The 24,161-nt window shown below is 40.1% G+C and overlaps 1 protein-coding gene across 1 annotated transcript in view; it reads right to left on the bottom strand.

The window, feature by feature from the left end:
- The window catches only part of zfpm2a (zinc finger protein, FOG family member 2a), a 441,796-nt gene that overhangs the window by 294,744 nt on the left and 122,891 nt on the right, over positions 1 to 24,161 (bottom strand).

Genomic DNA, 24,161 nt, shown 5'->3' with positions numbered 1-24,161 from the left:
CTTTTGACAGGGTTCCTGTTGGTACTGTGCCTAATCCTTTTCAATGCACCATTTTTGTTCCCATTTAGTGAGAAGCACAGGGCAGTCTATCTTTCAGTCATAAAAGAAACAAGAGTCATGCTTCTTTCCTGCTGAAATGAGTCCAGAGTTGGATACCAAACACAAAGAATCGTTTTGACATCACTACTTTCCAAGAGAACTACATCGTAAAACAGACGGCTGAGCTCTGTCTCTGGCATACAGAGACAGAATTTACATGATCAGCTGTCTGCAACAGCTGTCATTATCCTATCAACTGCTCACGTGCATTTCCCCTAGAGTTCAGTGGGGTCAACGTGCAGGTATCGCTGCAGCGAGGTGCCGTCTACACCCTCCACCCTGAACTCCGTCATTCACATTCACGGAGCGCTTCCTCTGCTGACGACAGAAAAATCTGAGGCCTGTTCAAACAGTCATGCACCAGGAGCAGCCAATGCTAATAGAGACATTGGTAGCTGAATGCGGACTTGATCACAGTGGCGCTTTTGTTCACAGCGTGGCCTCTGTCTGATAGGGATCGGCCATGCAGAGTGGCGCTCCGGAGAGGGATATGGTAATGCCTCCACAGAGTCTATAAAACGGGGTGATACTCTGAGACCATATGATGGACAGAGGATTAATGAGTCACAGCGGAAGAGGTGCTGGAATGAACATGAAACACCAGCCTCAGAGGATGAGAATAGAAAAACACAGATGTGCCAACCTCAGTGCTGAAAATCACACTTGGAAAGGAAGAGGAAAAAAAAAGTAAGCAGAAGAAGCAGCAGCAGCACACGAAACAAATGTGTGTATGCGCTTGTACAAACTGACTTTCTAATTCCGTGGTGTGCTTTTTCAACCATCCGCAATGTGGGCAGCTTGTGGCCGGGCTGTGATAGCAATACCTCACATTATCAGCAGGCTCCACAGTGTGATGTGTGGATCACAAACCCAGCCTCTTCTATAGCTCCCTAATTAGAGGTGAGGTAATTGAATCTGACAGAACAAAGCAGCAGATCTCTATAAGCATGGAAATCATTTTTGCTCCCACCTATACAGTTTTTCATCCAAAAAGGTCCATTGAAAATGTGTCCAAGCTGGCCTGGGGATAAAACGCGGCACCTGAGACTAAACATGAATGCATAATGTAGCCGTAAAAAATCCAACAGTGCCACACAGCTCAACCTCTGCCAACTGCGCTCCCTGTGGCTGGCTCTTTGTGCCAACACTGATACTGGGTCTTCCACACTTCCAGGTTAACACGGACAGACTCTGCAGGACTCTCGAAATACAACCCCTGGCAAAAATTATGGAATCACCGGCCTCGGAGGATGTTTATTCAGTTGTTTAATTTTGTAGAAAAAAAGCAGATCACAGACATGACACAAAACTAAAGTCATTTCAAATGGCAACTTTAAGAAGGCTTTTAGAAACACTATAAGAAATCAGGAAAAACAATTGTGGCAGTCAGTAACGGTTACTTTTTTAGACCAAGCAGAGGGAAAAATATGGAATCACTCAATTCTGAGGAAAAAATTATGGAATCATGAAAAACAAAAGAACGCTCCAACACATCACTAGTATTTTGTTGCACCACCTCTGGCTTTTATAACAGCTTGCAGTCTCTGAGGCATGGACTTAATGAGTGACAAACAGTACTCTTCATCAATCTGGCTCCAACTTTCTCTGATTGCTGTTGCCAGATCAGCTTTGCAGGTTGGAGCCTTGTCATGGACCATTTTCTTCAACTTTCACCAAAGATTTTCAATTGGATTAAGATCTGGACTATTTGCAGGCCATGACATTGACCCTATGTGTCTTTTTGCAAGGAATGTTTTCACAGTTTTTGCTCTATGGCAAGATGCATTATCATCTTGAAAAATGATTTCATCATCCCCAAACATCCTTTCAATTGATGGGATAAGAAAAGTGTCCAAAATATCAACGTAAACTTGTGCATTTATTGATTATGTAATGACAGCCATCTCCCCAGTGCCTTTACCTGACATGCAGCCCCATATCATCAATGACTGTGGAAATTTACATGTTCTCTTCAGGCAGTCATCTTTATAAATCTCATTGGAACGGCACCAAAGAAAAGTTCCAGCATCATCACCTTGCCCAATGCAGATTCGAGATTCATCACTGAATATGACTTTCATCCAGTCATCCACAGTCCACGATTGCTTTTCCTTAGCCCATTGTAACCTTGTTTTTTTCTGTTTAGGTGTTAATGATGGCTTTCGTTTAGCTTTTCTGTATGTAAATCCCATTTCCTTTAGGCGGTTTCTTACAGTTCGGTCACAGACGTTGACCCCAGTTTCCTCCCATTCGGTCCTCATTTGTTTTGTTGTGCATTTTCGATTTTTGAGACATATTGCTTTAAGCTTTCTGTCTTGACGCTTTGATGTCTTCCTTGGTCTACCAGTATGTTTGCCTTTAACAACCTTCCCATGTTGTTTGAATTTGGTCCAGAGTTTAGACACAGCTGACTGTGAACAACCAACATCTTTTGCAACACTGTGTGATGATTTACCCTCTTTTAAGAGTTTGATAATCCTCTCCCTTGTTTCAATTGACACCTCTCGTGTTGGAGCCATGATTCATGTCAGTCCACTTGGTGCAACAGCTCTCCAAGGTGTGATCATTCCTTTTTAGATGCAGACTAACGAGCAGATCTGATTTGATGCAGGTGTTAGTTTTGGGGATGAAAAGTTACAGGGTGATTCCATAATTTATTCCTCAGAATTGAGTGAGTCCATATTTTTTTCCCTCTGCTTGGTCTGAAAAAGTAACCATTACTGACTGCCACAATTATTTTTCCTGATTTCTTATAGTGTTTCTTAAAGCCAGAAAGTTGCCATTTGAAATGACTTTAGTTTTGTGTCATGTCTGTGATCTGCTTTTTTTCTACAAAATTAAACAAATGAATGAACATCCTCCGAGGCCGGTGATTCCATAATTTTTGCCAGGGGTTGTATATGCAGGGCAGAAGATATACAGTGCTATAGACTTTGTTTGTGGAATTAAAACACAAACTAGAAACTTTTGGAATTTTTCTAGGAACCAAAACCAAACCAGAAACTTCGTGTTTTTTTATGTTTTGGAACAGGATTATTTACTGAAAATAATGGTAACCAATTATTCCCATTATTTTTTCCGTTCTTGAAAAGGTTTCCGTTTACAATGACCCAGTGAGGTCCACGTCTTCATGTCGTTCACTTGGAGAGAGCAGAGAGAAGCTTACCAACGTGACCAGCAGGCAATCAAGAGGCCTATGCTGTTCTGCAGTCTCAGTTATCAAAAGGAGGTAAATACTGCAGGCAAAACATCTTAAAAATTATTGTTTTCACCAATAATCTTATTTGTTTGCTTACTTTGCAGGGCTGCGACGGATATTAAAACAAATTTTGGAAACAGTGAACATTAACATTCAGCAGTGGCTATAGGTGCTGTGCCAACATATAGACTTTCAAATTTAGGGTGTTCCCTCTGTGTTTTCCTGGGTATATATATATATATATATATATATATATATATATATATTCTTTATGTATAATATTGTGCAAATATTTGCACAAAAACAACCAAGTATATCAGTTTGAACATTAAATATCTCATCTTTGTGGTGTATTCAATTGAATATAGGTTGAAGAGGATTTGCAAATCATTGTATTCTGTTTATATTTACATTTAACACAACTTCCCAACTTCATTGGAATTGGGGTTGTACATATACATGTCTTTTGGTAGAGCAGAAACAGGACACATTAAAGACATATAGCCTGTAAATGGTAAATGGACTGCATTTATACTCAACAAAAATATAAATGCAACACTTTTGGTTTTGCTCCCATTTTGTATGAGATGGACTCAAAGATCTAAAACTTTTTCCACATACACAATATCACCATTTCTCTCAAATATTGTTCACAAACCAGTCTAAATCTGTGATAGTGAGCACTTCTCCTTTGCTGAGATAATCCACCCCACCTCACAGGTGTGCCATACCAAGATGCTGATTAGACACCATGATTAGTGCACAGGTGTGCCTTAGACTGCCCACAATAAAAGGCCACTCTGAAAGGTGCAGTTTTATCACACAGCACAATGCCACAGATGTCGCAAGATTTGAGGGAGCGTGCAATTGGCATGCTGACAGCAGGAATGTCAACCAGAGCTGTTGCTCGTGTATTGAATGTTCATTTCTCTACCATAAGCCGTCTCCAAAGTTGTTTCAGAGAATTTGGCAGTACATCCAACCAGCCTCACAACTGCAGACCACGTGTAACCACACCAACCCAGGACCTCCACATCCAGCATGTTCACCTCCAAGATCGTCTGAGACCAGCCACTCGGACAGCTGCTGAAACAATCGGTTTGCATAACCAAAGAATTTCTGCACAAACTGTCAGAAACCGTCTCAGGGAAGCTCATCTGCATGCTCACCGTCCTCATCGGGGTCTCGACCTGACTCCAGTTCGTCGTCGTAACCGACTTGAGTGGGCAAATGCTCACATTCGCTGGCGTTTGGCACGTTGGAGAGGTGTTCTCTTCACGGATGATGCGAAGGAGATGTGTTGCACTGCATGAGGCAAATGGTGGTCACACCAGATACTGACTGGTATCCCCCCCCCAATAAAACAAAACTGCACCTTTCAGAGTGGCCTTTTATTGTGGGCAGTCTAAGGCACACCTGTGCACTAATCATGGTGTCTAATCAGCATCTTGATATGGCACACCTGTGAGGTGGGATGGATTATTTCAGCAAAGGAGAAGTGCTCACTATCACAGATTTAGACTGGTTTGTGAACAATATTTGAGGGAAATGGTGATATTGTGTATGTGGAAAAAGTTTTAGATCTTTGAGTTCATCTCATACAAAATTGGAGCAAAACCAAAAGTGTTGCGTTTATATTTTTGTTGAGTATATATAGCGCTTTTCCAATCTGCATCAGACGCTCAAAGCACTTTACAAATAATGCCTCACATTCACCCCGATGTCAGGGTGCTGCCATACAAGGCGCTCACTACACACCGGGAGCAACAGGGGATTAAGGACCTTGCCCTTGCCCAGTGATTTTCCAGTCAGGCTGGGATTTGAACCTAGGATCTTCTGGTCTCAAGCCCAACGCCTTAACCACTAGACCATCACCTCCAGCTTATGTTCTTTCTGCTGGTGTGTGACTGAACATTTTTTTTTCCACTTTCTTACAAAATCTTTTTCTTGAATTCTTGTGAAATATGTTTCAAAAATAAATGTGACCCATTCGTTATTAATTGTGGCACTCCCTCGGTGGTGAGGATTATTATTGTATGTAGATTGGATTAGATTACAATTCTATTAATCCCTTTGGGAAGAGCATTGTACAGTAGCACAGAGTATCAAAAGTAGATGTAAGAAACAATTAGCAAAAGTAACTACAAATATAATGTATAATGTATGGGTTTTTTCCGCTATTTTTTATTTCATAGTCATGAATTCAATTTTGATCAACCACACACACCTCACCTCATTGTTTTGAACCAATTTCAACCTTGTGGCAAAATTTGGATGATCCAACCACTTTTCATAACATTCGTATGAGCCAGTTTAATTTACTGTGAAAAAACACCCTTCGTCAGAAACACAATAATAGCCATTGGTTGCACTCATGGTTTGTTCAACCTTAAATACAACATTTCCCATCTTTTTTCTCAATTTTTTCAAAATTGACCAGAATAAATCCTGACATTTATGTTGCATTTCTGTGGCCAGTGAAAGACATTTAAAAAGACAAGCAGTGACTTCCAAGCTGAGGTGTTGCAAATGAAAAAAAAAAGTGACAAGATCATGTCAGGCCATATGCAAGTTAAACTGGGCAGGATGGTGGCTCAGTGGTTAGCACTGTTGCCTCACAGTGAGAAGGTCCCAAGCTCACTTCTGCGGGGACTTCGAATGAGTTCCCTCCATGGGCCCTTTTCCACAACACAGAACTAGCACTACTCGGCTCGACTCTACTCGGTTTAGTTCCAGGCGTGTCTTTTTCCATTACAAATAGAACCTTCTCAACATGGGCGGGGTCATCAGAGCAAACTGCTGTGATGTCAATTTATACATGACGCAAAAATAAACAATATAAGATTCTGTGTGTTTGCTGCTCTGTGAGTTTTTAAGAGAAAGCTACAGGCAGAGAGACGAAACACGCTTGAAAAGTACAGCAAACTTTGGGAGGTCATACAAGAATATGAAGACGAGAGGATACAAGCTGCTAAGAGACGACGCACGACACTAAACTAATCGTTAGCTTCCCAGATAGGTCATAAATAATAAGTCCAGCGTACAATGTTGTAATAATTGCAGGCTGTCGCTATTAAGTATTAAAATTGTGGCTGTCAAAATAAAGCGTTAATTTAGATTAATTAATTAAAGCACCTATAACACCTTCAGTCACACTTTGCACCATTTTGTTTAGACATCAGTGACTTGGTCTGTAAATAAAGACTTGTTTCTGAGAGCAATAAATGTGTTAGAAGTCAATAGTTTTTATAACAAATTTACTTGCTTTGATAACTTGTTAAATCTCAAATGTGTAAGTTTGTGTGTTTACTGATGCTCATGCACAAAATGCTGGTTTGGTTTTAACGTTGTCACTGAACTCGAACAGGCTTAAAACCTATTGCATTTGATTTGTGTTTTTCATCCAGATTTTAATATTCAATGGACAGACTTAAATATGAAATCTAATAAGATAATTATTACAGGAGTCATATTGTGCAGAATCAGCCTCCAAACTCCCACACTTCCTTTTTTGTAGACATTCTATATAAAAATCATCAGGTGCCTCCCAGGTCACCAACTCGGATTCTCAGCTTTTTTTTTTTCAAGTACCTACACATGTCTGATGAACACATGCAAAATATTTCTGCTCAACTCCAAGTAGTTTTTTAGATATATATATTTTTAGTAAGGGTACCCACAATCCTATTTTTCACTCATGAACACATTTTGAGCTTTTTTTTTCTCCATATTTATAACGCATTATCTTAGCTAAAAATGATAAATATATTTTACTTCGAGAAAGTAAATTCTGATATATCAAAATTATCTCTCATTTACTCTCGGAGTACAGCTCTTCAAAACTTTGTAACAACATAGCCCTGATGACTGAATTGCTAATTTTATGATGCCATGAAAGAAAAAATAAGCTCAGTAATCTGTCTTTCACAGTTGATCCATTATTTTGGGGTGCCAAATAATTTGAGCTTTATGCTTCCATTCAGAGCTGATATACTGCTTTCTGAATATGCAAATACAGGTTCAAAAATGTTCGCGCCGTGTTACGGTACCCTACTTTGCAAACTTTTTTCACTATGAAGGCATGTAAGCTAGATAAAAAACATTTTGATGTAAAGTTGGTATATCAACATGCTCACCACAAAAAAATTATGAAATGGCTGAGCACTTGCCCACATGGTCAAATCATGAAGAGACTGAAGGCCTATTTTGGACATTCTACGACCATGTTTGATTTTCAAGAGTCAATAATTCAAAAACCCTTCAAGTTATGACCACAATGTTTTACACACATAACTAGTACCCCACATATGTGTATTCTACAATATGAAGATTATTCATGGAATCCCTTCTTTAGTACAGCTCTTTGATATTTTGTAATTTTTTGCAAGAATGGACAAACTGCCATTTTTGTGATGCTACAGAATGAAAAATTAGCTCTGTATCCCATTTTGGAAATTTACTACTATATCTGGGGTGCCCAAATAGGGTGTGTTCCAAATTTGTGCTTTATATCTGCATTTTTAGCTGAGATGATGCTTTTTAAAAATGAAAAAAGCTCAAAAGGCTTTCAGAGTGTAAAATACGATTGTGGATACCCTGATTTAAAAAAAAAATCTATCTAAAAACTACTTGGAATTAAGCAGAAGTATTTTGCATGTGTTCATCAGACATATGTGGGTACTTGTTTAAAAAAAAAAAAAAAAAAAAAAAAAAAAATTCATGAGGATCCGACGGTGACCAGGGAAGATTTTGGAAAATCTGATGATTTCACATGGAATGACCCAGCTTTTTATTGTCATTGTACATGTTACATACAATTTTGTCTGCATTTAACCCATCCTAATTTCATTTAAAAAGTTCTCCTGATTTAAGATTAGGGTGGTCCATAAAAATGGTCAAATTTTTTTTAAAAAAAAACTTCAAGTCTCACCCTCTACATTTATTGTACCTAACATAAAAACACATGTACAATTTCATAAAACTGTAATAATTTTTACTGGTAGCACACAGCCCTTAAAGATTTTGCTCGCAATAACTGTCATATAGTATGGTCATTTCCAGATATTTCCAAATTATTTCTGTCAGTTTAATATTGATATGTCAGGACAGAAATTATGGCAATACATTGGAAAATCAAATCTTTTCATATCCCATAAAATAGTTAACACAAACATGAATTGTGAGATGCAGTTCTTCTCGTACATGTATCATGCTCCTACAATACCTACATACTGGGGTAGCGAAGATTTTGTAACAATCAAACATTGCATTTTCATTTTATTGATGAAATACTGTTTCATTATTGATAAATTTAAATAAGTCTATGCTTTATATATTTCCACATATATTTTGATCTAGCGCCAAACAATAATATTCTTTATGTCTTGCAGTACTTAATATTCAAAAATGTATGAATCAGCACAAGAACCAATTATACAGCTGTGTAACATAAGAGAACATCCTTTACATGATAATGATATTTCAGTTGCTTGCATCATGACCAAGACTTGCTGCCGTTTCAGTCAGAATATAGGTGGCACTTCTGTCTGTTGTTTTGGTCCTATCCGATGCTGCTGCAAGTCCTGGTGTTACAACAGCTTTAATTTTACTGGCTTTTTGTGGCACTGGCATAACAAATTCTTCATCTGGACTTTCTGTGTTCTCTTCACTCTGGCTGGAGACAGTGTCAGGTAGTGAGACATTAGATGGTCCAGGCTCCTCCAGTTTCTCTTTGTATTTTGCTTCTGCAGCTTTCCTTTTTTCTGCTCTTTGTTCTTTGGCAGTTTGTATTTTATCTATGCCTGTCATGCATCCTCTACCTTTCTCTCGCTGAGCAAGTAGGAACTGTCTGTCATCTTCAAACTTTATCATTGTTAGGACATCCTGATGTGCCATGTCAAACAAGTCCTCCAAAGATTCACAAAACACTGTTTCATCTTTCTTCTGCTTGTCTGTATTGCGATTCTTGGTCTTTTTCAATGTTTTCCATTTTCCGAACACCTTTTCTAACTTTGTGATCAGATGCTGCTTTGCCCTCAGTGGGATTCTAGCTCTCTCCCAAAAAGGAATTGCCATGTCTATAGAGGTCACAGCAGCATCATGGACCTTGAGTATTTGCCCATTTGAGGGCAATTTGTTTCCCTTTATTTCAGTCGGTGGAACCAATAAGGTATACAAATGTTCTACTTCTAGTAGCTGACATGTTTTACTGAAGTTTCCAGTTAATGGTTAAGCATGTTAAGTCAGCAAGTGTCTCTTTTTACATTTATCTCATGTTAGATTCACCATCACCAAAGATCTGAAAGAAAAGAAGCTGTGAATTGAAGCAAAATTTTCAGCTTGTAGCCTAAAATAACATTTCTGAAAGTATGTTGTTTGTGAGAAATATTTAAACCCAGGTATAGTTTTAAATTGAATATAAAATTATACTTTAGTTACACTCAGGTGGTTAACTTCTATCCTCTTTATAAGTGATGTGATTAGATACTGGATAATGGATAACCTATTGCACGGGCACTCGGGCAGCGATAATTGATATATTTACAACCTTCAGCTATGATGTGCTACCTCTAAATATTAATGTATGACAAAAATATTTGGCAGGCTTTCTTTTTCCCCAAAGCATCATAAAATGAAGGGGTGAGAGTAATGAATTTCCAACTTTTATTTTTTTGAACCACCCTATTTAAGATCAATTTACATCACAGCTTGTTTAATACTTCCTTGACTATGTGTAACAGAAATAACCCAGATCCTTTTTTACCAGAATATTAAATGCCCCAAAGACACACAGATCTGAGGTTTATTTTAAAATATACATGCAATCAAATGATTCATGTAGATGAACAAATCACATACTGTAATCAATTACATTCTTTTTTTAATAACCTGACAGCACTAATTAAAATATGTATGCTGTGTGTGTTTCAGATGGTTTTCTCAGAGTCACAGCTGCAAAAGCTTATGACACGGAATGGGACACCTTTGTCATCATTTGCCTACACGTTATACACCGGTTATGTTTCATTGTGAATTTTGAATAAACTTTTGTACTTTTTGCTAAAATGTCTTCACTTTTGTGTAACATCAATTTGATATGTAAAGGTTACCAAAGTTTACTGATTTAAAGGCAAACAGTTTGAAAAGCTGTTTAAGCATAATCCAGTAGTAAAATAAGTTTTACATTTAATGGGCTCATAGATGTAAATGGAAGTAAACGGACAGTAAAACTGGTTGTTCAAAATATCTGAATAAATTATTGAATAATTCTGCTGGATGACTTATACCGTATAAGTCATCCAGCAGAATTATACACCACAGTACAATAGTTTGTGGTAAAATGTTACATCTCATTAAACCCTAACACTCATATAGCCAGAATTCCTTGATGTAATGGTGCCATCACTTAAGTGTCTAAACCTTTTTGTTTATGTTAAATACAATTTGCTAAAATCTCAGTTTCAACATGATTATTCCAGCATCTTTGTAAAGATTCAGCCAGGTGTAGTGTGCAGCGTATTCTGGAGTGGCAAATCCCAAATTAAAAATTCTTTAAAATGAACCATCATTGCACCAAAACATCAATGACAAAATGTTTTTTTACTGTTGACTGAAATGACAGAAAATTGTAATACAATCACATAAGTCAAATTGTATACTGCAACTAAAAGACGAGCCAATACAAAATAAATAAAAAAAAAAAATCTGTGCAACACAGCAAAAGATACAAAAGTTCCATGTGTCTATAGTCCTGGGATGGGGGCGCAGGTCACATGCCTTGGGCTTGCATCGCGTGGACAAGCTCGCCCAGCACGCCAAGGAATGCCTGATTAAATGTAGCTTCCACCTCCCTTGCTTCATCGAGGATCAGTCGGATGTGTTGATCACACTTTGTGGGATTTATTACAATAGTTATTGGATCTGATTTCTTTTTTTTGGGGGGGTCACCCTGTGTATGTATATCGTATTTGGGAAATACATTTTGGAGCTAAAAGCTACGTCATGCGAGACATTTATTACCAGTGATAAGTTGCTGTGTGGTGCTGGACGTTGATACAGAGGTTGAAGCTGGTGGTCGAACCCTGTGCTTATGGAACTGGATTCTTCAATCAATCAATCAATTTTTTATATAGCGCCAAATCACAACAAACAGTTGCCCCAAGGCGCTTTATATTGTAAGGCAAGGCCATACAATAATTATGTAAAACCCCAACGGTCAAAACGACCCCCTGTGAGCAAGCACTTGGCTACAGTGGGAAGGAAAAACTCCCTTTTAACAGGAAGAAACCTCCAGCAGAACCAGGCTCAGGGAGGGACAGTCTTCTGCTAGGACTGGTTGGGGCTGAGGGAGAGAACCAGGAAAAAGACATGCTGTGGAGGGGAGCAGAGATCGATCACTAATGATTAAATGCAGAGTGGTGCATACAGAGTAAAAGAGAAAGAAACAGTGCATCATGGGAACCCCCCAGCAGTCTACGTCTATAGCAGCATAACTAAGGGATGGTTCAGGGTCACCTGATCCAGCCCTAACTATAAGCTTTAGCAAAAAGGAAAGGATTCTTCAACAAAAACAACACGAAATGATGACATGTAAAAAAAAAAAACATCAGAGTAATGGCACTAAATTAATCAGGTGTATACGTTAATTGTTGTCATGCTGACTTTAGGTGTTTTTTTTTTGTCAGAAGTTAATACTTTTAAGCGGAGCACAGAGTTAGCTAGCTTGGTAGTTAGCAATCAGCTAGCTCACTGTGTCCACATATGAGACAACGATGTTACTTTAACAAGTTTAGACTCAAAATATCCTTGTTTATTAAAGTGCACTTCCCACCAATGGGATAAGTAACGTTAAACGGTGCTTTCAAGCAGACTACGGATTATAAAGTCACAAAAACACTTACCATCGTCGCCTCCAACAAAGCCGTGGTTGAATTGCGGTCATCCTGCCTCCCGGTGCTTGCTGGTCGGTGTCCGTAAACGGCGTTCCTGTGGCCGAACAGCTTCCAGCCCTTATGGTCCGATCCATTCCGGCCATTGTGGTCCTGTAATCACTTATAAGCTTTTTCAGCTGTTCTCCGTGTTGCTGTAATGTCCGGTACGCATGAGCGGCCAAAGACTGGGAGATTTTCTCATTTTGGATGACTTCGTCCTGCTCTTTGTATTCTCTCCTCTGCCAACCAGCACAGAAATGTCTATAACTCATCCACGGACAACGGTGTGGTTTTGTGTGAGTAAAAAAAAAAAACTCGGCGGGAAATGAAAGAAAAGCACAATCACTGTAACACCGCTGCGAGTATTTAAAAATGGCGGGTTTGAGTCTTGTGTCGGACAGTGCACTCATGACTCATCCCGTGACGACATTCTCTGACCAAACAGTGGCCGGCAGCCTGTTGACATCACATTTTAGTATCGGCTCAGTTCGCTTGGAACCTCTCCTGAGCAGATACCAAGAAAGCACCAGGTACCAGGTACTATCCCTAATGGAAAAGCAAAAAACGAGTAGAGTCGAGCCGAGTAGTGCAGCCTTTAGGTTTATGTATGGAGTCCAACTCCGACACCACAGAGCCACCTGGTCTGCAGTCACAATAGTGACATAAACTTACGATACAAGGCCCTTCATGGAAAACACAGAAGTAACTAGAGTTCTGGCAGACCACTTTGGCCCTGAAAGTTCTCCCTGTTTTTGAGTCCTTGTGCTGTGGTAAGAGGAAGTGGAGCAGAAGGAGGATGGCGCGAGGAGACCTGGCGGGGTACATTCTCGCCTCAGCTCTAATGACCTTTGGGAAGCAGAAGGCTCCCTCAGCTTTCGAGGAGACTTAGTGTATGTGTTACAAGGCTCAAGCACTTAATTTAATCCTTGATCATGGTAATGAAATTGATACCATTAGCGCAACGTTTAATAGCTTAATATGCTACATACACTCAAGGGAATTTTTTTTATGCAAGCGTATATTTCTGAATCCATAAACGTACAAAAAGTGACTTTTCCAAAGTTGCATGGCCTGTGATCAAAACTAAATATGGAGCTAATGCTGTAGCACAATGAAAAACTAAATTTGTACTTCATGTGCATGTGTGGAACAGCTTCAACGGAGACTGATGTGTTCTCAAAGCTGCCGTCTGTGACCAAGAATAAGCAACGCCATTGTTTAACTTGATTTTCCGGTTGCTAAGCAATGTAATTCTTGTGATTAGAAATGGCTGCCTTCCTAAATTCAGGCACTTACAATCAACAGTCAACAAACTGCTTAAAAACTCAGCACTGATGCTTGTGTGGAAACTGCAGCACGAAATGGGAAGAGGATGATCCACCTTATTCAGATCCTTCTAAATGAGTCCACGCTTGACATTTGAGTGCAGTCTGACAAAGGTCATGCTTTTAGGCAGCCTGCTGGGCAGCAATTCTGTCCTATATGGCACCACCTAAGATTACTTAAAGATGACCAAGATGACTAAAAACACTTATAATGCAAAAATGGATGAAGACTGCACAAGCGTCAAAATATAAACATTCTCCAATCACGTTGAAAAGTATCTTCCTCTTTCGGCTGCTCCCGTTAGGGGGCGCCACAGCAGATCAATCCCTGTCCTCTGTATCATCCTCTGTCACACCAACCACCTGCATGTCCTCCCTCAGCACATCCATAAACCTCTTCTCCTCCTGCCTGGTGACTCCATCCTCAGCATCCTTCTCCCTATATACCCTGGCTCCCCCCTCTGCACATGTCCAAACCATCTCAATCTTGCCTCTCTGACTTTGTCTCCAAACCGTCCCACCTGAGCTGTCCCTCTGGATCTGTTCATTCCTAATCCTGTCCATTCTCATCACTCCTAAAGAGAATTGCAACATCTTCAGCTCTGCCACCTCCAACTTTGCCTCCTGTCTTTTTGTTAGTGCCACCGTCTCTAAACCGTACAACGTAGCTGGTCTCACTACTTTCCCCTTCACTCTTGCTGATATTCTTCGTTCACAAATCACTCCTGCCACCTTTCTCCACGCTCTGCACCCTACCTGCACTCTCTTCTTCACCTCTCTATCACACTCTCCATTACTTTGGACCCCAAGTATTTAACTTCAACTACTTTCACCACTTCCACACCTTGTAACCACACTATTCCACTGGGCTCCCTCTCATTCACACATGTACTGACTTTCATTCCCCTTCTCTCCAGAGCATATCTCCACCTCTCCAGGCTAGACTCAACATGCTTTCTACTCTCACTACAGATCACAACGTTATCTGCAAACATCATAGTCAATGGAGACTCCTGTCTGAGCTCATCTGTCAACCTGTCCATCAGCAATGCAAGGAAAAAAGGACTCAGTTTAATCTTGATGTAATCCCACCTCCACCTTGAATGAGTCTGTCTTTCCTACTGTGCATCTCACCGCTGTCACACTATCCTTGTACATGTTCTACAAACACACAATGTAACTCCTTCTGGCCTTCTCTATATTTCTCCATCAGTACTCTCAGAGCAAACATTGCATCGTAGTGCTCTCTCGGCATGAAACCATATTGCTGCTCACAGATCACCTGTTTTCTAAGCCTAGCTTCTACTACTCTTTCCCACAACTTCATGCTGTGGCTCTAACTTCAACTTTATGCCTCTGTGGTTGCTGCAGCTCTGCACATCACCCTTGTTCTTAAAAATAGGAACCAGCACACTTCATCTCCACTCCTCAGGCATGCTCTCACTTTCCAAGATTTTATTAAACAATCTGGATATAAACTCCACTGCCATCTCTCTTAGACATTTCCATGCCTCCACTGGAATGTCATGTGGACCAACTGCCTTTCCACTCTTCATCCTCTTCATAGCTGCCCTTAGTTCATCCTTTCTATTCTGTTGTACTTCCTGATTTACTCTCATCACATCATCCAGCCTTTTCTCTTTCTCTCTCTCGTTTTCATCATTCATCAGCTCCTCAAAATATTCCCTCCACCTTCTCAACACACTCTCCTCAATTGTCAGCCCATCACCATGTGCATCTTTTACCACCCTAACCTGCTGCACATCCTTCCCTGCTCTGTCCCGTTATCTGGCCAATCGGTACAAGTTCTTTTCTCCATCCTTAGTATTAAACTTCTTGTACAGCTCACAATATGCCTTTTCCTTAGCTTTTGCCACTTCTCTTTTCACCTTACGCCACATCTCCTTGTACTCCTGTCTACTTTCTTCATCTCTCCGACTATCCCAAAACTTTTTCGCAAACCTCTTTCTCCTTAAGCTTTCCTGTCATGCTGAAAAGTATGCCATATTATTTCTCTGATCATCAGGATTCCCAAAAGGTGTAGTTCTAGACTATTAGCAAAAGTTGTTTTCTTATGGGGTAAGAACTGAATGGGAAAACAAACTAATAATTAGAATTATTAGGGCTTGTACGGAATGACCTAAAATTCATATCGTGGTATAAACTGAATCCCTTCACGGTAACAGTATACATCGCGATATAAACTTAAGTGCAAAAATTATAATGTGTTTCTGAATGGGTCCCTTAGCAAAGGTAAATTGATCAAAATAAATAAATAAAAATGACAACAACAAAATAAAAACAGATATAATGTAATTTTGAAAGCATTTATTGTACAGATCTCAAAAATACTAGTACAATTTGCCGGAAGGTACATCGAAGATGCAAGCCTAGATTGGATGTTTTGGTGAAAGAATTAAATACATTTATGGTAAGTGGCTGACGTTTCATCTCTTGAACACTAGATGGCACACCTGCTCTGAATACATGAAACACTTTCAGGACATCACTTCCTCATTTACAAAAAACAGGAAACCACCAAAACATTTTATAAAAAATACTTAATTTACTCATATTTGAAGTCAGTCTGGGTAAACTGACGTTACCTGGCTGATTTTTGTCTTTTTAAAACGGTTAAAAACCCTTGCGTCATTTAACATGGCGCTTTCTCAAATGTTTGATTCAGGTCGTGACAGAGCCTCCACCTTCCCCCAGTGCGTTGGCTGAAATGAATAAACAACGGATTTGCAAATATCAGCGACAGAACAGGTGTCTCACAAACTTACAGCAGTGAGAGACACACACACACACGCTTCACAGAGGAGTTTTCCTGGATCGAAAACCTCCGTGAGCGTTACTGCAATTAGTTGGTGGAGTCCAAGTCACTAACGCTGGCCAAAATTACACCGTGTATCGGGTAAACCGGCTAAACTGTGCAGGTCTAATTATAATTATTATAATAATAATTCAGGTACTCCAACACATTCTGTGTGAAATACTACCGGATAAGAGGGTGGGTGGATGAAGGAGCTATTATGTTTGTTGGACCGCCCACAACTCCATATATTTTAATGAAATGTCTGATTTTATGGGCACTACGGTGCCTTAGTGGTTAGCACTGTTACCTCACAGCAAGAAGGTCATGGGATCGATTTCCACCTGTGGCCTTTCTGTGTGGAGTTTGCATGTTCTCCCCATGTTTGCGTGGGTTCCCCCCGGGAAGCTCCGGCTTCCTTCCACATCCAAAGACATGCATGCATGGTTAGGTAGATTGAAAATTTTAAATTGTCCACAGGTGTGTGTGCGGGTGCGAATGTGTTTGTCTATATGTGGCCCTGTGACAGACGTCCTGTCCAGGGTGTACCCCGACTCACACCCTGTGACTGTTAGGATAGGCTCCAGCCCCACTCCCCCCCCCCCCAAGTGACCCTTAATTGGAGTAAGTGGTTGAAGGTGACTGAATGAGTGTCTTGAATCCTATGACATACTTTACCAGGTAACATGAAAACGTCTTGCAAACTGTTCCTTTTTTAAATCCTACTAGCACAACCAATAATTTGCATCACTTTTTTTTTTTTTTACTAAATGTTTGACCCGTGCAATAACTGAAATGGGCCTTTGTCACCATTTTTGTTGTTTTTACCCCATAACTCCATACCTTTCAGCCATAGATAGTCCAAACTACATCGTATTTTTGGAATCCTTATGTTCAGACAAACAATGGTTTTCAATACTTTTCAACATGATTGAAGCATTTTTTCAAATTTGACCACTGTGGAGTCTTTCACTGACTCCTACCTGGTTATACCTGCCACTGTGGAAAATTGTCAGACATTTTTGTGTTGGCCATGGTATACTCAGGAAGTTGTAGTCCCCTGGGTGGTACTTAAAGGTTTTTTTGCTCATGGACTAAGTTTACAATACTGAACATGTGTGCTTCATGCATTAAACCCAAGGCACACCCATTGGCTGGAGAAAAAAAAAAAAAGCATCACTGCCACCATCTGACATCTCATAACAACTTATGATAGATGACAAGATTGACTGCAGATATGCAGATTGGATGCAGAAAGATTATATATCTCAAAGGTTTTTTTTTCTCCTTTGAACACTTAATTCTGTTCAGCATCTTATTCTACTCAGACACAACGTTGGATCCCAGCATGTTTGCAGAGTTGCTAAGTTCTGTGTTGTAGTTCTGTGTTGTTACGCCAGCGTTTCTGTCTGGACTGTTGAAGGCGAATAGCACACTCTTTACTTCTTTATCCAATGAATTTCAATTGGAATAGCATGAAAACATGCTGGCATTTGACTATGCCATTAAAATGCTGGAGGCACCTCTGAGCGTGCCCGAGGGCTTCAGCAGATGCCAGCCAGTTCCTTTGTGAAGTTAGCTGGGTCCTTCTTCACTCTCCGCCTCTTTACTTGTCTCTCTCGAGTTGGCACACATACACGCAGACATTCAAATGGACACTACGACACTATCTGGTGTTTGCAGACCGAACAGTCCCCCTAAATATCGGTCTCCCCTGATGACGCGGTTCACGGATTAACACCTTGTTTCTGCTTCAAACTGCACACCAGTCATCATCTATCATCTAAATCTTTAGTACAACAGTCATTTCCACATAAATTCAGCATCATTTCATCATAAAAGGCGGCGGAAGCGATCAGAGCGCCGTGGCTAAACAAGCTGCTAGCTGATGCGTTCACTGCACGTCGGACATTTCACAGCATCACAGAATTTCGCCTTGTTTCTGCTTAAAACGGTCTTGTTTCTACTTAAAACTGACTTTAGAATTATTTAAGAGGTTTTACCTTTATCATCTGATGGTTAATAATCCCATTAATCCATTTGATTTTTTGGGTGAAGAGACTGTCTCAGACGTGCTGCTGTGGTCCAAAATGACGCATGCACAGATGCAAAAGGCGGACCGATTTTTAGGACCAGACCGTTCGGTCTGTGACACCGGTCCACAAAAGTCAAACAAGCAGGATAACACTGGAGGGGCAACAAGCAGATTAAAGTAGTTTTAAATCCGTCTGCATGGGTGACTGTACATAATGACTGACAACAGGACAGTTAAAGTAACGTGAGGCTAGACTGTCTTATCACCGCCCTTGTGGCTGGCTGCAGTACAGGTCATTAGCTCTGCTTCTGTTGTGCATGCTAATGAGTCACAAAATGTAATTTAGTCAAAGAGTCTTGTGTAATTTCACATAATTCCAATGCAAAATAGGTGGCTCAGTGGGATAAGCAGTTAGGTGATGAATATGTAGACCTGGATTAAATTCCCGGTCACACTACTAGTTCACCCACCTGAAACTGGATACCAGTTCCTTCTGAAGCAGTAACTTGGGCCGACTTATGACTTACATCTTCTAGGAGTCATGTGCTATACTCTGTATGTATCCAAATATCCATGTGGATGATAATATTTCATAAAATATGTTTGATAGTTGTTTTTTTAAGGGGTGTGATCTTCACTGCAATTTGATGAATATTCATCCAGCCATGTTGTTAATCTCAAGACTTTTCCATCTGCATCAGACGCTCATTAGCACTTTAATAATGCCTCACATTCACCCCAATGTCAGGGTGCTGCCATACAAGTAGGGATGCACCGATCCACAATTTTTCACTTCAAATCCAATCCCGCTGCTTGAATTTGGATATCTGCCAATACCCAAAACTTTTCCGATCCGATACCAGAGCTCTGTTGGCTTTAATATTATGATCATTATTGTTGATTTTATATGAGGATTTTCTTAGAAAGGAGACCTGAAAGTTCAGCTACAATTTGCCAGAAGGTGTATCTAAAATGAAAGTCTACATTTGATGTTTTGGTGAAATAATTAAGTACTTTATTTTTTATAAGACTTTGATAACCTTATTTTTTATAGACAAAGCGAAAAGACTCTCTCACTGCCTATCTCTCTCTCCGTCTCTCTCCCTCTTTGTCTGTCTGTCTCTCACTCGTTTTCTCTCTCTCCCTCCATCTCTCTCTCTTTTTCTCTCTTGCTGTTTTTGTGCTGCACAAATGTCGAACTTTTTGGAAACACAAAGCCTTTCAACTGTAAAATAAATATATCATCATCGATGCTCATGTGCACGATTATAACCCTCTGGGGTCCGAGGGCATTTTTTGGACAGTTCACTCGCCTGGCATAAATGTTTTATTATTTCTGTTAACAGCTCTCCCTGCATCCCACAATCAAATTTTATGTCTCTTTTTTTCAGGACAACCTGTGCTTTCATAATATATATGCTTTGGTGTGTTTTATAAGTATAATAAAGGTTTACAATCAAAAATAAGGAAGGAAAAGTAAAGCGGAAAATAATTTTCCACACACATTTATTCAAAACACACAGTAAACTATAATGAACAACTGTTTTGACACTTTATAAAGGTAATTTGAGGTCTTGTGGGAAAGACTGAACAACAAAAAGGTTCAAACAATAAACACAAATGCACATTTTGAACAATATATACAAAATGGTCTGCGTTTTTTTGTCTTCATGGTAAAAGCAACAGAGTTAGCCAGTAATATTCACATGCAAACTACTGGAGCAATCCTGATAGTTACACACTCTTTGTTTGAGCATGTGAGATTGTCATCAGAGGCTCTCCGTCTGCTTTCAGTGATTGCTGTGCGTAATGGCGCAGGGCGCATTTGGATCCCAATAGTATGTACTCATTGGAGCACCCAGCGGGCTATTCAAACGGGCCAACTAGTAACATCTCACTCCTAAAAACGATCTTTGGCTTTTCACGTGAGGTGAATCTGCCCTACAATTTGATTTTGGAAAACCATGTGACGGTGAATCAATTCCGATTGGACACTCACATTGTGCACGTCATCACACAACTTCTATGAGGAGTACAAAGATGGTGGACGGTGGCTCGAAAGTCCGCGGAATTAACTTTTCAGCAAAAAAAAGTATGTTCTATCTCATATCATTAAAAAGTTATTTATAATTTAGTAAAGCTTGGTCTTAGCCATCATGTACGACAACGTCGGCCCCAGAGGGTTAATGGAGACTTTTTTCCCTTTCAGCAGACAGAATCTCTGTTCGCTGTCCTCCTCGGCTACACGCTAAGCTGGCTTTTCAAACGGTTTTTACAGCCTCAGAACAGTGAAGTGGCTAACCTTTTAGCATACATTACAGTAACAACTTAGTTAATTTTTCATAAAATCTGTGCTCGATGAACAGACAATTTGAACCCGAGAGCTGGGCAGAAATCTGCCACTAGCCACAGCTAGAATAGTGCGGAAGAGAACTCTCTCAAACAGCCCGGCTTCAGAAAACCTCCTTTCTTCCCTCCTCCCGCTCAGTCCCATCCCTACATACAAGGTGCTCACTACACACCGGGAGCAAATAGGTGTTTAAAGGCCGGTCACACGGTGTTAGCTGAACAAAGGAAAAAAGTCACAAAGTCAAAATCATCGAGAAAAAGTGGACAAATGAGCCTGGACTTGCTGCGGTGGTTTGAATCATATTTGTCTAATAGATTACAATTTGTTCATGTAAATGGGGAATCTTCTTCACAGACTAAAGTTAATTATGGAGTTCCACAAGGTTCTGTGCTAGGACCAATTTTATTCACTTTATACATGCTTCCCTTAGGCAGTATTATTAGACGGTATTGCTTAAATTTTCATTGTTACACAGATGATACCCAGCTTTATCTATCCATGAAGCCAGAGGAGACACACCAATTAGCTAAACTGCAGGATTGTCTTACAGACAAAGACATGGATGACCTCTAATTTCCTGCTTTTAAACTCAGATAAAACTGAAGTTATTGTACTTGGCCCCACAAATCTTAGAAACATGGTGTCTAACCAGATCCTTACTCTGGATGGCATTACCCTGACCTCTAGTAATACTGAGAAATCTTGGAGTCATTTTTGATCAGGATATGTCATTCAAAGCGCATATTAAACAAATATGTAGGACTGCTTTTTTGCATTTACGCAATATCTCTAAAATTAGAAAGGTCTTGTCTCAGAGTGATGCTGAAAAACTAATTCATGCATTTATTTCCTCTAGGCTGGACTATTGTAATTCATTATTATCAGGTTGTCCTAAAAGTTCCCTAAAAAGCCTTCAGTTAATTAAAATGCTGCAGCTAGAGTACTAACGGGGACTAGAAGGAGAGAGCATATCTCACCCATATTGGCCTCTCTTCATTGGCTTCCTGTTAATTCTAGAATAGAATTTAAAATTCTTCTTCTTACTTATAAGGTTTTGAATAATCAGGTCCCATCTTATCTTAGGGACCTCGTAGTACCATATCACCCCAATAGAGCGCTTCGCTCTCAGACTGCAGGCTTACTTGTAGTTCCTAGGGTTTGTAAGAGTAGAATGGGAGGCAGAGCCTTCAGCTTTCAGGCTCCTCTCCTGTGGAACCAGCTCCCAATTCATATCAGGGAGACAGACACCCTCTCTACTTTTAAGATTAGGCTTAAAACTTTCCTTTTTGCTAAAGCTTATAGTTAGGGCTGGATCAGGTGACCCTGAACCATCCCTTAGTTATGCTGCTATAGACGTAGACTGCTGGGGGGTTCCCATGATGCACTGTTTTTTGCTCTGTATGCACCACTCTGCATTTAATCATTAGTGATCGATCTCTGCTCCCCTCCACAGCATGGTTTTTTCCTGGTTCTCTCCCTCAGCCCCAACCAGTCCCAGCAGAAGACTGCCCCTCCCTGAGCCTAGTTCTGCTGGAGGTTTCTTCCTGTTAAAAGGGAGTTTTTACTTCCCACTGTAGCCAAGTGCTTGCTCACAGGGGGTCGTTTTGACCGTTGGGGTTTACATAATTATTGTATGGCCTTGCCTTACAATATAAAGCGCCTTGGGGCAACTGTTTGTTGTGATTTGGCGCTATATAAAAAAAATTGATTGATTGATTGATTGACTTCTCCCATTACCGAGTGCAGAGTGCATAAAAGACCGAAATAAACCAAAACTAACAAAAGAAAATGGCGACCTTGACGCTTTAAACAAAATCAAAACGAAGTGCCAATGCGTGATCATTTCTGCAGCAAGTCTGTGCTGTCCACAACAACCTTCAACTGCACTGTCTTGACAATGTGTGTGCGCACATGTTGAGAGGCTGGAGAGAGAGAGAGAGGAGAGGAGAAGAGAGAGAGAGAGGAGAGAGAGAGAGAGAGAGAGAGAGGCTGGAGGTTGGATGAGTTGGACGACAATCAAACGGAACGCTGACGGTACAGGAACTATGCAAATGATGAGTAACTCAAGACAGAAAGGAAAATGGAATACGCACGAACTGAGGTTGTTGTCAGGACATTTTTTAACAGTTTCAAAATTCTGACGAAGCGCCAGCTACACAAATGAAGCTGGACGATGGTTAAATGAAAGACTCCGAAAGTCAATGTAAGTCCAGATTTCTTGTTTTGGTTTCGGTGTCCTTCATTAGTGCCATGTGACCGGGGCTTAAGGACCTTGCCCGAGGGCCCTCAGTGATTTTCTAGTCAGACTAGAATTTGAACCAAGGATCCTCTGGTCTCAAGCCCAACGCTAACCACTAGACCATCACCTCCCAAATGAGGTAACATCTGGCTTACAGCAGTGTAAAGTAAAATGAAAACCAGTTTTAACAGCCAGTTTTTATAAGAATCAGGCAGGTTCTATTAGACGGTGATTCATGACCCCTTCAGATTTGTCACAAAAAATGTAATGGTAGATATACTGTATGTTAGAAAGGAACAAAAATCACATTTTTTTTTATTCTTGATAGGGTACGCTTTTTTTTTTTAGGGGGTCCTAAAAATTTGGGGTCAAAATGAGCCAAAATGACAAAATCATAAAATTTAGCTTTTCGAATGTTCATATTTCAGTGTGCCCTGAGTGACCCAAATTGATTTTCACTAATGTTAGCCTAAAAAACAAATCTGAAGGGGGTCATAAATCACCACCTGCCTGTAGAAAAGTCAGAATTAGCTTAAAAAATGTTTTTTCCCCATTGTCAAAATTTTTCTGACATTTCAAACATTATTGTTGGTGTATTAACTGGCTGAGGCTTTTTTATTACCCGAGGCCACCAAATATGGCCATCGGGTACTCTGAAGATTTTGTGTCCGTATGTCTGTCTGTGTTCAGCATAAGTCCAGTCCTATTTCTGCCAGAGCTTTCAATTTCACAGGGAACATTCTTGGGACACAGACCCTTGGACAAGTTAAAAGATGGCTAACCTTGGCCTACTTAAACAGTCACATTCTGTTTCAATCTGTTTGATTGTTTTTTTGAGTGGCAAGCATAACAGCCAATCAGAGTAGAGCTGCACCGTAACGACAGTAGCTGCTCTCTCCAAAACTGCTTCGTTGTGTGCGTTTATGTACATGCTTCTCATATATTATGTAAAAGCTAGCGAGAAATAAACATTTCTAAATTGATAATGCCGTTTTTGGAGCCTAACACCACCTCTGAACGGACGTTAGCATGGTGATGTCACAGGCTGGTAGCTAGCTGCAAAACTCTTATTGTGTGTAAAAATAACCTCTGTCATATATTATGTAAAAGCTACCAAGAAATGAACATTTCTAAAACTGAAAACACTGTTTTTGTAACCTGTGTTTTTG

Source organism: Thalassophryne amazonica, chromosome 7 (assembly GCF_902500255.1).
Source record: "Thalassophryne amazonica chromosome 7, fThaAma1.1, whole genome shotgun sequence".
NCBI lineage: Eukaryota > Metazoa > Chordata > Actinopteri > Batrachoidiformes > Batrachoididae > Thalassophryne > Thalassophryne amazonica.
The sequence above is the reverse complement of the archived record's forward strand: the minus strand, read 5'-3'. Positions and strand labels throughout refer to the sequence as shown.